The sequence below is a fragment of the Natrix helvetica genome (assembly GCF_964273705.1).
Source record: "Natrix helvetica genome assembly, chromosome: 5".
NCBI lineage: Eukaryota > Metazoa > Chordata > Lepidosauria > Squamata > Natricidae > Natrix > Natrix helvetica.
In genome coordinates, this window is record NC_138551.1 from 5,966,743 (window position 1) to 5,977,772 (window position 11,030).

Below are 11,030 nucleotides of genomic sequence, written 5' to 3' on the forward strand. Positions count from 1 at the left end.
CCCTACTCCCAAAGGACTCAGGGCGGTGTACAGCATTAAAAAACACATATTACAAAAGTTAAAAGGAAATTAGAAACAATCCAAAAAACAAACCCAATTAATATAAAACTAACATTTAAAAAATTAGATAAAATTAACAGGCCAGGCTAGCTTGCTGGAAAAGCCAACGTTTTAGGGCGCGTCGGAAGGACCAGAGGTCGGGGATTATGCAAAGCTCCGGGGGCAGCTCATTCCAGAGGGAAGGCGCTCCCACAGAGAAGGCTCTCCCCCTGGGGGTTGCTAGCAGACATTGTTTGGCCGACGGCACCCTGAGGAGGCCAACTGTGGAATCGCACTGGACGGTGGGAGGCTACTGGTGGCAGTAAGTGGTCTCGCAGGTAGTTGGGTTCTAGCAAATTGCTGGTTGGGGCCCCTTTTGCTGAACTGCTTCAATAAAAGGAAATCAACCCTGCACTTCATGTCTGCTAGTCTTCATTGGCTTTGGTGCCAGGCTAAGAACAGAATTTGGGACAACAATCTGGGGGCTCGTCCAGGATTCCATGTCTGGACTTGATTGGAAGACACCAACAACCACTGGAGTAGGGCCCCTGGATCCGTAAGACTAGTGGCTGTAAGAAAGAGGAGGGTGGAGCTTCCCATGGTACCAGTCACAAAGAACGGACCTCTCCATGCCTGTGCTGGCTTCTTCCTGTTAGTGGGCTCTGAAAAGAACCAAAGCTGCCTTGTGGGAGTTGCAAAGCTAAGGAGGAGCTCCCTGTGAGGTCACAGGAAAGAACACAACTCACCTGCCAAAACACAGGGCTTTTTCGCCTCTATGCCACCACGGGAAGAAGCAGCAGCCTAAGATCGCATCCACAAAGCTAGGATAACGAGGACCATCTAAGCACAGTACAGGAGCGGTCCTTGGTGAACAGTGTGTGAACTGGGTGAGAGAATTCTTTCTATTCAAATTTTAACTCCAAAGAAACACGGAGGAACTATTGACTTAGAGTGATCTGTTAAATGACAAACAAGCCAGTTTGGAAAGTGATTAAGTGATTAGCAAGTGTAAGGAGGAGATTTAAAGAGGAAACAATTTATTCTTTAAAAATACAGGCATTTTAAAATGCTAGAAATATATGCTTTTTCACTCGAATTTGAAAATGCTGGAATTATTTACTTACAAAACCTATTCTGCTTTTATAACCAGTTTTATAATCAAAATGACATTAGACTAGTAAACTGAAATGGAGAGTGGAGAGTGCCACCTACTGACAAAAGGAAAAATTACAAATTTGGCAATACCTATATGAAAGACAGTGTAAATATCCATGGGATTAACTTTAATTACCCCATGACTTCTGGAGACCTAAATATGAAAATGAGGAAGTTATTTAATTAAAGAGACATTTGAGTGGAAATGTTGGTGCATCTTATACACTGAAAACAGCCCAAAATGGGGGTGTTTTTGCCCTCCCCAGCCCTCAGGAGCACTCTGCGGGCCTCCCAAACCCTCTGCGAGCACATTTTTTTGCGAAAAATGGGCCCGTTTTTGCCCTCCCAAACCCCCCAGAAGTGCCATTTTTGCTCTCCCCAGCCCCCAGAAGCACTTTGAGGGCTTCCCAAACCCCCTGCTTTCCCCATTTTTGCAAAAGATTGGCCTGTTTTTGGCCTCCCAAACCCCCCGCGCATCATGTTTTTGCCCTCCCCAGCCCCCAGGAACACTCTGCAGGCCTCCCAAGCCCTCTGTGTGCCCCATGAAAAATGGGACATGCAGAGGGTTTGGGAGGCCTGCAGAGTGCTCCCAGGGCCCAGGGAGGGCAAAATCCTTTTTTTCTTGTTTACCTCTTTGAAATCTTGGTGCATCTTATAATCCGGTGCATCTTCCAAAGTCCCAAAATACGATACCTCATGCAAAAAAAAAAAAAAAAGGAAAAAAAAGAGAGTAGTGGCTGTAAAATGTGTGAAAGGTCTGAAATAAAACTTGTGGTTGGTGACCAGGACTGTATGCTTCTGCATATGTCAGCTGCATCCAAGGCCCACCAGGTTTTGGCAATGACTGGATACCTTGGAACACAAGGGGCATTGCAGGAATCTGCATATACCATCAATGCATAGAGTGTATTGATTGAATGTAATAACCCACTGTCTAAATGAATGTTCGGTCCCAGTGAAATTCTTCTTGGTGTCTTAATCAAACCCAAAGGCTGAAGCCCCAGAGAAACTGAGGAGCAGGAACAACAAAGGGAAGTAATGGTACAGGAATTTAAGCAGAATACATGACAAGGACTGAACAGGAGACATCCCCAGGGGATAAGGGGTATCTATCCGAGAGTCAGGCTTAAAATGGGAAATTGTGTCAGTAATAAGGCACCTAGTCGAGGAGCGACAAAGTTGCTGAAAGGGAAACTGCCCAAGGACATGCTGGTGGGTTGTATTCTGGCTAATTTTGAGAGTTTGTGGGGGATTGAATATAGGGACTAAGGCAGTGGTGAAATTCATTTTTTTTAATACTGGTTCTGTAGGCATGGCTTGGTGGGCGTGGCAGGGGAAGGAAACTGCAAAATCTCCATTCCCACCCTACCCTGCGACCAGCCAGAGGTGGTATTCGCCGGTTCTCCGAACTACTCAAAATTTCCGCTACCAGTTCTCCAGAACCTGTCAGAACCTGCAGAATTTCACCCCTGGACTAAGGCAGCCTTTTCCCACTACTGTATGTCAGTATGGCCATACTTAAAATTAGATAAACCAGGAGACTTTTGGCAGTCACAAGGATCAATCAATCTCGAACTAATTGAGGAATAAAAGACTACCCACTTGGAACACAAATGATATGCTGAAAACCAAATTCAAATTCAGTCTGCTGGGGAGAACAGACATGCAGAAGTCAGGTGTGTGTGTCTCCTGTGGGGTGCTGTCTGGGGTCCTGAGCCCCAGGCGCCAGCCTGATTGTCAGAAGGCGTAAAGAGTCAGGGAAGATGGAGGAGAAGATGGTAGCCATGGAAGGAGCTATGGAGTCTAGTTCAGAGTGCCATATGGTCTGTTTTCTGCCGGCAGAGTGCTGCAGGAGGCCACGGAGGGCAAAAACGAAGCACAGGGGGGCTGTGCGTGGATCCCCCACACTGAGTTTTGGCCGGCAGGGTGCTGCAGGAGGCATCCGTCCCATCCCCACCACTCCCCCCCCGCTGCTCCAACCCCCCTGCACCAGCCCGCGGAGGAGAACTCCAATGCTGATCTGGCCCTCAAAGAAATCCAGTTTGACACCACTGTCCTAGGAGAATAATATGTTCTAATTCATTACCCAGGCTGGAATATAGGACAGAAAAAAATGGCATGGCATTTTTTTTAACCTTCCCTCTGTATTCATTTATTTCACTGTTTGGTGTTTCAATATTTTTTTAGTTTATCAAAATATAAAATACAGAAAAACAAAGAAAATAATGGGAAATTAAGGGGGGAGGGGGAAAAGTGAAACGGGTAAGGTAGAAGGGAAAAGGAAAAAAAAAGCATTGACTTCCAACTCCTTTTGGTGCAGTAGAATAAAGTAGTAACATAAAACTTCAACTTTTCACTTTTATATGATAATATATATTAGCCATTTCTATAACAACAAACTGATCGAATCAGCAAAAACCAAAATCAAAGTTTCATTTTTTCCACCTCAAGCACAAAGTCCAAAAGCCATTTCCAAATAGAAACAAAATTAATTGTGGAAAAGTCATAAGCAGCCAGAAGATACACACAAAACACCTAGCCAGCAGTTTTGCTACCATCTAATGATCCCAAGTCCAAGGAGCATAGACAGGTCTTTAATAGCTTCTTGCATGTTTTATAATGAATGTATTTTTACAATGGCTATGATAATTTGATTTTGATTTGATTTTATTGAATTTATAGACCGCCCCCTCTCCCCGAAGGGACTCGGGGCGGTGTACAGACAGAAGCTAAAAAACCGTAAACACAATAAAGACATATTAGAAACCCCTTAAAAACAAATTAAATATGGAGTCTAGATAATGATCTATTACTATTGTTGTATGCACACCGAGAATTTATTCACCGGAGACAAATTCCTTGTGTGTCTAATCACACTTGGCCAATAAAGAATTCTTATCCTGTACTGTTCTGTTCTGTTTTGTTTTGTTTTGTTCCGTTCTGCTCCACTCTGCTCTGCTCTACTCTACCTTCCCTACTCTACTCTAGACCTTACTCTACTGTACTCTACTCTACCCTGTTATACAAGCTGTATACTCACTACTTTGCATTGTAGCCAAGTGTCATTTCTTCAGTGTTGTCTTGATGTCATAATTGATGTCTTTTGGTCATAGTTTTCTGGTTTCATATTTACATCATGTATCAATTCCTTTATCTCCCTATGATTCCTTGTCATCGTTTCCTGCGTACCTTGGAGGGTGAATGATATTTCTTTTAGTAAGACATTTATTTCCCCTTGCAGTCCCATTTTACCTTCTTTTAATAAATTAACAATTTTACTCAATAATCTGTCAGAATCCCAATGTCCCAGTTTTGTTGCTCCAAGATAGCCAATATTAAGCAGTTCAGACTGTCACTCCATTACTTAGTCCCTTGACAATCTTTGTTTCAGAACTTCAAGCTGTTTCACACTCACACAGTCCGACATGTTTATAATCCTCAAGGTTTCAATGAAATTTTTGTGCATGCACAAAACACCTTCTCTCAGCGAACCGGTAGTAAACCGGTTAGGAACCCACCGCTGGACTATACCCAACAAATGGTGTTCAATAGTGAGTAATGTGAGGTATGTTTATTTAGGCAAGTACCCAGAGGTGGGTTCCTACCGTTTCGGAATGGGTCGGCTGAATAGGTAGTAACTCGGCCGAACACGTGACCGAACCATCTTGATTTTCTGTTCTGCACATGCGCAGAACAATCTTCATTGAAAAAAAATGTAGGAACCCACCCCTGCAAGTACCTAGGAATGAGATAGGCAGATTCAACAGTAGTACTTGTGAGAGGGACAGGGGTGTCGCATTAGACCACAAAATAAGCATGACTCAGCGGTATGCTACAATTGTTTCAACAACCAATGTGTCGAGCCCGAATTTGGCCTATGTGTAGCCATTTTATTTAGCTCTCTATTATACCAATTTCTTCCTTTTTCTTTCTCTTTACTATGTAAGGGGGTTTTCAGGCTCGCCACATTCTTAAGGTGGGGGGAAAGGAGCGAATAGATAGTGAGGATTGTTTTGGATGGTGGTCTTCTTTACCATGGGAACAAAGGCTGCTCCTGGTGAGAACGTAAGGTGGAGTTTGAAGACACCGGGCATTGGCTCAATGTGGATTGAGCATTTATTGGAGAATATGACTTTTGAGGGCTGTTTCTAATTTACAATGTTATGTAATTCCAGATCTGGAATTATAACAGACGTTGCCAATTTGATGTCTATCTAAATAAAAGGAATTTGTTTTTGAAGATTGACTTTACTCATTTCTTTTTTGAATGGGTTTCATTCATCACTTGGAAACCTGACACAATGCAGTTTTGGGCTGCATTGACAGAGCTATAGTTGTTACAGGTGTGATGCCGGCCTTATATGTATTGCTCCTCTCTATTGCAGTTGTTTCCTGTATCACATTGCCACTCTAGATTCATGTCTCTTGTTCCTGTGATGCATTTCGTGTCCCCACTGTATTACTCCCCTCTCTAATCAAATGTCTTCTGCACAATGAGGGCTTGTAGTGCGCTTACTTATTCTACTTGAAATGTGGCGTCAGAGGGATCTGAATCTATGCTGTCTCTATATGTTTAATGCATATCAGTCTATAACTTGAGGTCCTATCCTGGAAGCCAAGCATTTGAAAAAACTCAGCATTATGGCAGCTACTAACAGCATACCACTAAGGCAATGAGGGTGAGTGGTGATTGCAGCAACAATTAGGACAATTTCAGAGCAGAGTTTGAGGATTACTCCCTAACCGCAGGGTTAAATGATAAGCCAGCAGCGGGGCAAGCAGTGACACCGAGAAGGTTGATGGGCAGTGAATGTCTCCATGTTTACAAATATAATTTAAACTTTACAGAGGAGCAAAAGAGTGATACTAAAGCCATCCTAGATGCCTTAGAAGTCTTTTTCAGACCCTCTAAAAACGGCCTATATCCGTGATATCGAACCTCTGGCACGTGTGCAAGAGGTGGCCCCGCAGAGCCCTCTCTGTGGACACGGGCGCAGTCGCCAGCTGCTCTTCTGGTTTCCAGCACACACATCCATTTTCCGGCCCATTTTTCAGGGCATTTGTGGGCCATTTTCTGGGCACTTTTTAGGCCATTTTGCGCTATTTTGGGAGACATTTCCCAGGCTGTTTTAGGCCATTTTCAGGGCCATCTTCAGGCCATTTTTTGGCACGGTTTCAGGCTGATTTTGATTCCAAAAATGACCAAAAAGGGCCTGAAAACAGCCCAATAAACTGCCCAAAATGGCCCCAAACAGGCCATTTTCCAGCTATTTTGGGGCTAAAAACAGCCTGAAAAATGACCTTAAAATGGCCTGAAAAACCGCCAAAAAACAGGCATGCACACCGGCCAGCTGGTTTTCAGGTTTCCAGTGCTCCGGCAGCACATGCATGCACACATGTTCCAGTTTGAGTACTCGGTGCCAAAAGGGCTTGCCATCACTGTCCTATATGAAATATATATATTTGGCATCTGTAAGTGAGAAGAAGGTGAAGCAATAGACACTTTCGTCACACGGCTAAGACAAAAAGCTGTAAGCTATGAGTATGGCTCTCTGAGAGGTGAACTTATTCGTGAAAGGGATCTTGGAGTCCTAGTGGACAACCATTTAAATATGAGGCATTCATGTAGAGCAGCTGCCAAAAAAGTTTCAGATATCAGCACAGCATGCTGCTTTAGTACAGAATAATACACACACACACACACACACACACACACACACACACACAAATGGCTGTGTGTGTGCATGTATGTTCCAGCATAACTCTGGAACGCCTTGAGCAATTGCAACCAAACTTGGTACACAGATTACTTACTCTCTAGAAACAAATACTGTGGGGGTAAGACACCCGTAACACTCCTCAGGGTGTGTGTTCTGTTAAAATACGGTCTGTTGTGCATTAAAATGCCTTCTACTGTACTGCCATAAAATGGCTTCTACTGTACAGTACAACTCAGTGGAGTTGCCATGCTAACGGCTTCACAGTACTCCACAAAGGGGCTCCCTCTGGTAAGGGGGAAGATCCAACATTAGAAATTACATTTGGTCCAGACATTTTTCCCCCCTATAAATAAATACCGTGTTATTAGCTAGTTGTACTATAAAAATTAATGCCAGCTAAACCTCAGGTTATGTTCTTCCAATTTTAACATTCTTCTGTTTCCATGTTTGTCATACAATACTCAGTTTCCCAGCTCCAATAGAATCTTTTCAAGCTCTTCACCAAGGCCTAATTTATTTATTTGTTTGTTTATATTCTACCTTTATTATTTTTATTGTATTTCATTTATGAAATTTATTGGCTGCCCATCTTACCATAAGGTAATTATGGTTTTTTTTATAAATAACTTAAGGGAGCAAACATTGCTACCTTAATACCCCTTCCTGCATTTATCCCCCCCCCCCCCGCCTGCAATCCATACGGATATATTCTGCTTTTGTCCTCAAGAGTTCCCATGCCATTCTCATCTGCCATCTTCAGTGTGTCTGAATGGCTCAGTAATTTATGTAACCAATGTCCTATGCTAAGAATCTGCTTCAGGAACATTGATGTGCATTGCTGCTATTGATGTACTTTGCAGAACTCTTAGGTTGAGAAGCTTTGCATTGCTTTTTGGAGCTTGGCTCTAAGTCCATAGCAGGAGGTCGCATTTCTGTCTCTTTGAAGAACTCCATCCCAAGATTTCAATGTCCGACAGAAGGGGATCCAACATTTCTCTTCATTAGAGCAACGTTATCAACCAACATCAGAGGAGACATAGAACATCAGAAATGAGATCAGGATTAAACTCCCTGAAGACGGTTCCAGATTCTATCCAGAGAGCAGCATTAGGAATGCATCAAGGCAATGCATCAAGACTTCCTCAAAAAGCACGAGGCAGAATCCTGGTCCAGATTTGAATTATTCTCATTTGCATTCAACAAGGCAAAGTCTTTCAAAGGAATATTTGTGATTACAGACCTTATCTATCTTGGAAAGCTGCCATATAAATATTTTCCAAATGAGTTGCTGTGCAAATGAGGTGCTGTGCATGGACAAACTGGGCTGAGATTCTGAGATTCACGGACAGATCTTTACACTCCTGAAATGAATCTAATGAGTTATTAACTGAATTGTTCTCCTTTCGCTCCTCTTTTATTTCCTATGGGAGGGGTCAATCACCTTCCACCTGTAACTTTACTCCCAAGTCTACCCTGATTTCTGAGCTGTTCTTTTCTTCTTGCAGCTCTGCACACGCGCACACTGGGAACAGGCTCCAGATGATCCTCTGCCTCACTGCTGTCTAATTCCATAGGCACCTGATCACTGGCAGATCGCCTCGGCCCCGTCTCTGCCTTTGACGTAGAGCCCTCGTCCAAGACTTCCCCAGCCTCCAGGACTGGCCCATGCTCCTCCCCAATTTCCTCACTGTCCAATTCTCCTGCCAGCTCCACTGGTGGGCCACAACAGGCAATAGCAATCCGACCCAAATATGCGAACAGAGATTGAAGGAGTTGAGAGGAAGGAGAAAATCAAGGACGTTGTGCTTCCATTGAGTTAATGAGACCCTCAAAGTGACAGCCAGAAGTTGAAAAAACAAGGGAGGATGAATGTGGTGGTGCAAGCCCAAATGAATGGTAAGAACAGGGAAAAGCACAGTGAATGATATTGGTGTAAGCCAGATTGAGTTTGGTTTTCTTTCCTTTTACCCACTGTTTCTATTTTCCGTGCCTTACTGCTACCCAGAATTTCGTGCATATTTTGGAATATGGCTGTTTCAAAGGGAATATCCTATAGCAGTGATGGCGAAACTATGGCACGCGTGCCACAGGTGGCACCCGTAGCCATTTGCCAGGGCACGCGAGGCGCTGCCCTGTCAGCTGGCCAGTGTGCATGCGCGCGCTGGCCAGCTGAGTTCACCGTTTTTAAAAGCCATTTTTCGCCCTCCCCAGGCTCCAGAGGCTTTATAGGAGCCTGAGGAGGGCAAAAAGAGCTGCCCCGCCACTCCGGATGCCCTCCGGAGGCTTCAGGGACCATCCGGAGGCTTCCCTGAAGCCTTCGGAACGCTTAAAATGACCCTCGGAGCAAACCGGAAATGACTTCTGGTTTGTCGGAGGGTGGTTTTAAGCGTTCCGAAGGCTTCAGGGACTGTCCGGAGGCTTCCCTGACGCCTTCAGAGCACTTAAAACGACCCTCCGAGCAAACCGGAAGTGACTCCAGTTTGCTCGGAGGGTCATTTTAAGCGCTCCAAAGGCTTCAGGGAAGCCTCCGGACTGTCCCTAAAGCCTTCGGAACGCTCAAAATGACCCTCCGAGCAAACCGGAAGACACTCCGGTTTGCTCGGAGGGTCGTTTTGAGCGCTCTGAAGGTGTCAGGGAAGCCTCCAGACGATCCCTGAAGCCTCCGGAGGGCCTCCGGGGGGCGAGGGAGGCTCTTTTCGCCCTCCCCAGGCTCCTATAAAGCCTCTGGAGCCTTGGGAGGGCAAAAAAAGCATGTAAAAATGGGTGGGTCGCGCCTGTTGTGCGCGCATGCGCACTGGGGGGTCGCGCATTGCATTATGGGTGCGGCACGCCCGCACACGACCCCCCTGCGCTCTCCCCACTTGTGGCATGCGAGCCAAAAAAGGTTCACCATCGCTGTCCTATAGCAATAGCACTTAGACTTATATATCGCTTCACAGTGCTTTACAGCCCTCTCTAAGTGGTTTACCGAGTCAGCATATTGCCGCTCAACAATCTGGGTCCTCATTTTACCCACCTCGGAAGGATGGAAGGCTGAGTCAACCTTGAGCTGATCAGGCTCGAACTCCAGACTGCAGGCAGAGTTTGCTTGCAATAGTGCATTCTAACCCCTGCACAAGGAAGGATGGAAGGAAGGAAGAGAAGGAGAGAAGGGAGGGAGGGAAGGAGGCAGACAGGAAGGAGGGAGGGAGAAAGGGAGGAAGGAGGGTAGGAGGAAGGAAGGATGTAAACAAGAAGGGAGACAGGCAGGCAGGCAGAGCAATAGCACTTCAAATTATATCCCTCTTCACAGAGCTTTTACAGCCCTCTCTAAGCGGTTTACTGAGTTAGCATAATCGCCCCCAACAATCTGGCTCCTCATTTGGCCCACCTCGGAAGGATGGAAGGCTGAGTCAACCTTAAGCCAGTCAGGATTGAACTTCTGGCAGTGAACAGAATCAACCTGCAATACTGCATTCTAACCACAGTGCCACCAGGCCTGTTCCTCTCTCCCCTCCCCTCCCCTCCCCCTTCCTTCCTTTCTTCCCCCTCCCCCTCCCTCCCTCCTTCCCTCCTTCCTTCCTTACTTCATTAGCACTTAGCAATAGCATTTAGACTAATATACCACTTTATAGTGCTTTGCAACCTTCTCAGAGTCAGCATATTGCCCCCCAACAATCTGGGTCCTCATTTTACCCACCTCGGAAGGATGGAAGGCTGAGTCAACCTTAAGCCTGATGAGGTTCAATCTGCTGGCAGCCATTGATCAGCAGATGTAGCCTGCAGTACTTCCCTCTAACCACTGTGCCACTACTGTTCTTACCCTCTTATGTAGGATATGCCTGACTGTATAAGGTGTGTATTTATAATTTCACATGAAACCCATTCAGAACGCGGTAGAACTTCTTGAAACTGAGGATAATGACTTAAGAACGATTCCCATTCCCTCAACTTCATAATCTATTAGTCAGCTGAGATTGCCTTATGGGTAATTGTGGCAGTATATAAACTAGTTTGCAATTCCTATTTGTTTTGCCAATATCCCTTCAGACCTTGATCTAAGACAGGGATGTCAAACTCGTGGTCCACGGACAGGATGCATCATGTGCTGGCCACCCCCACCCCCAAGGAAAAAGT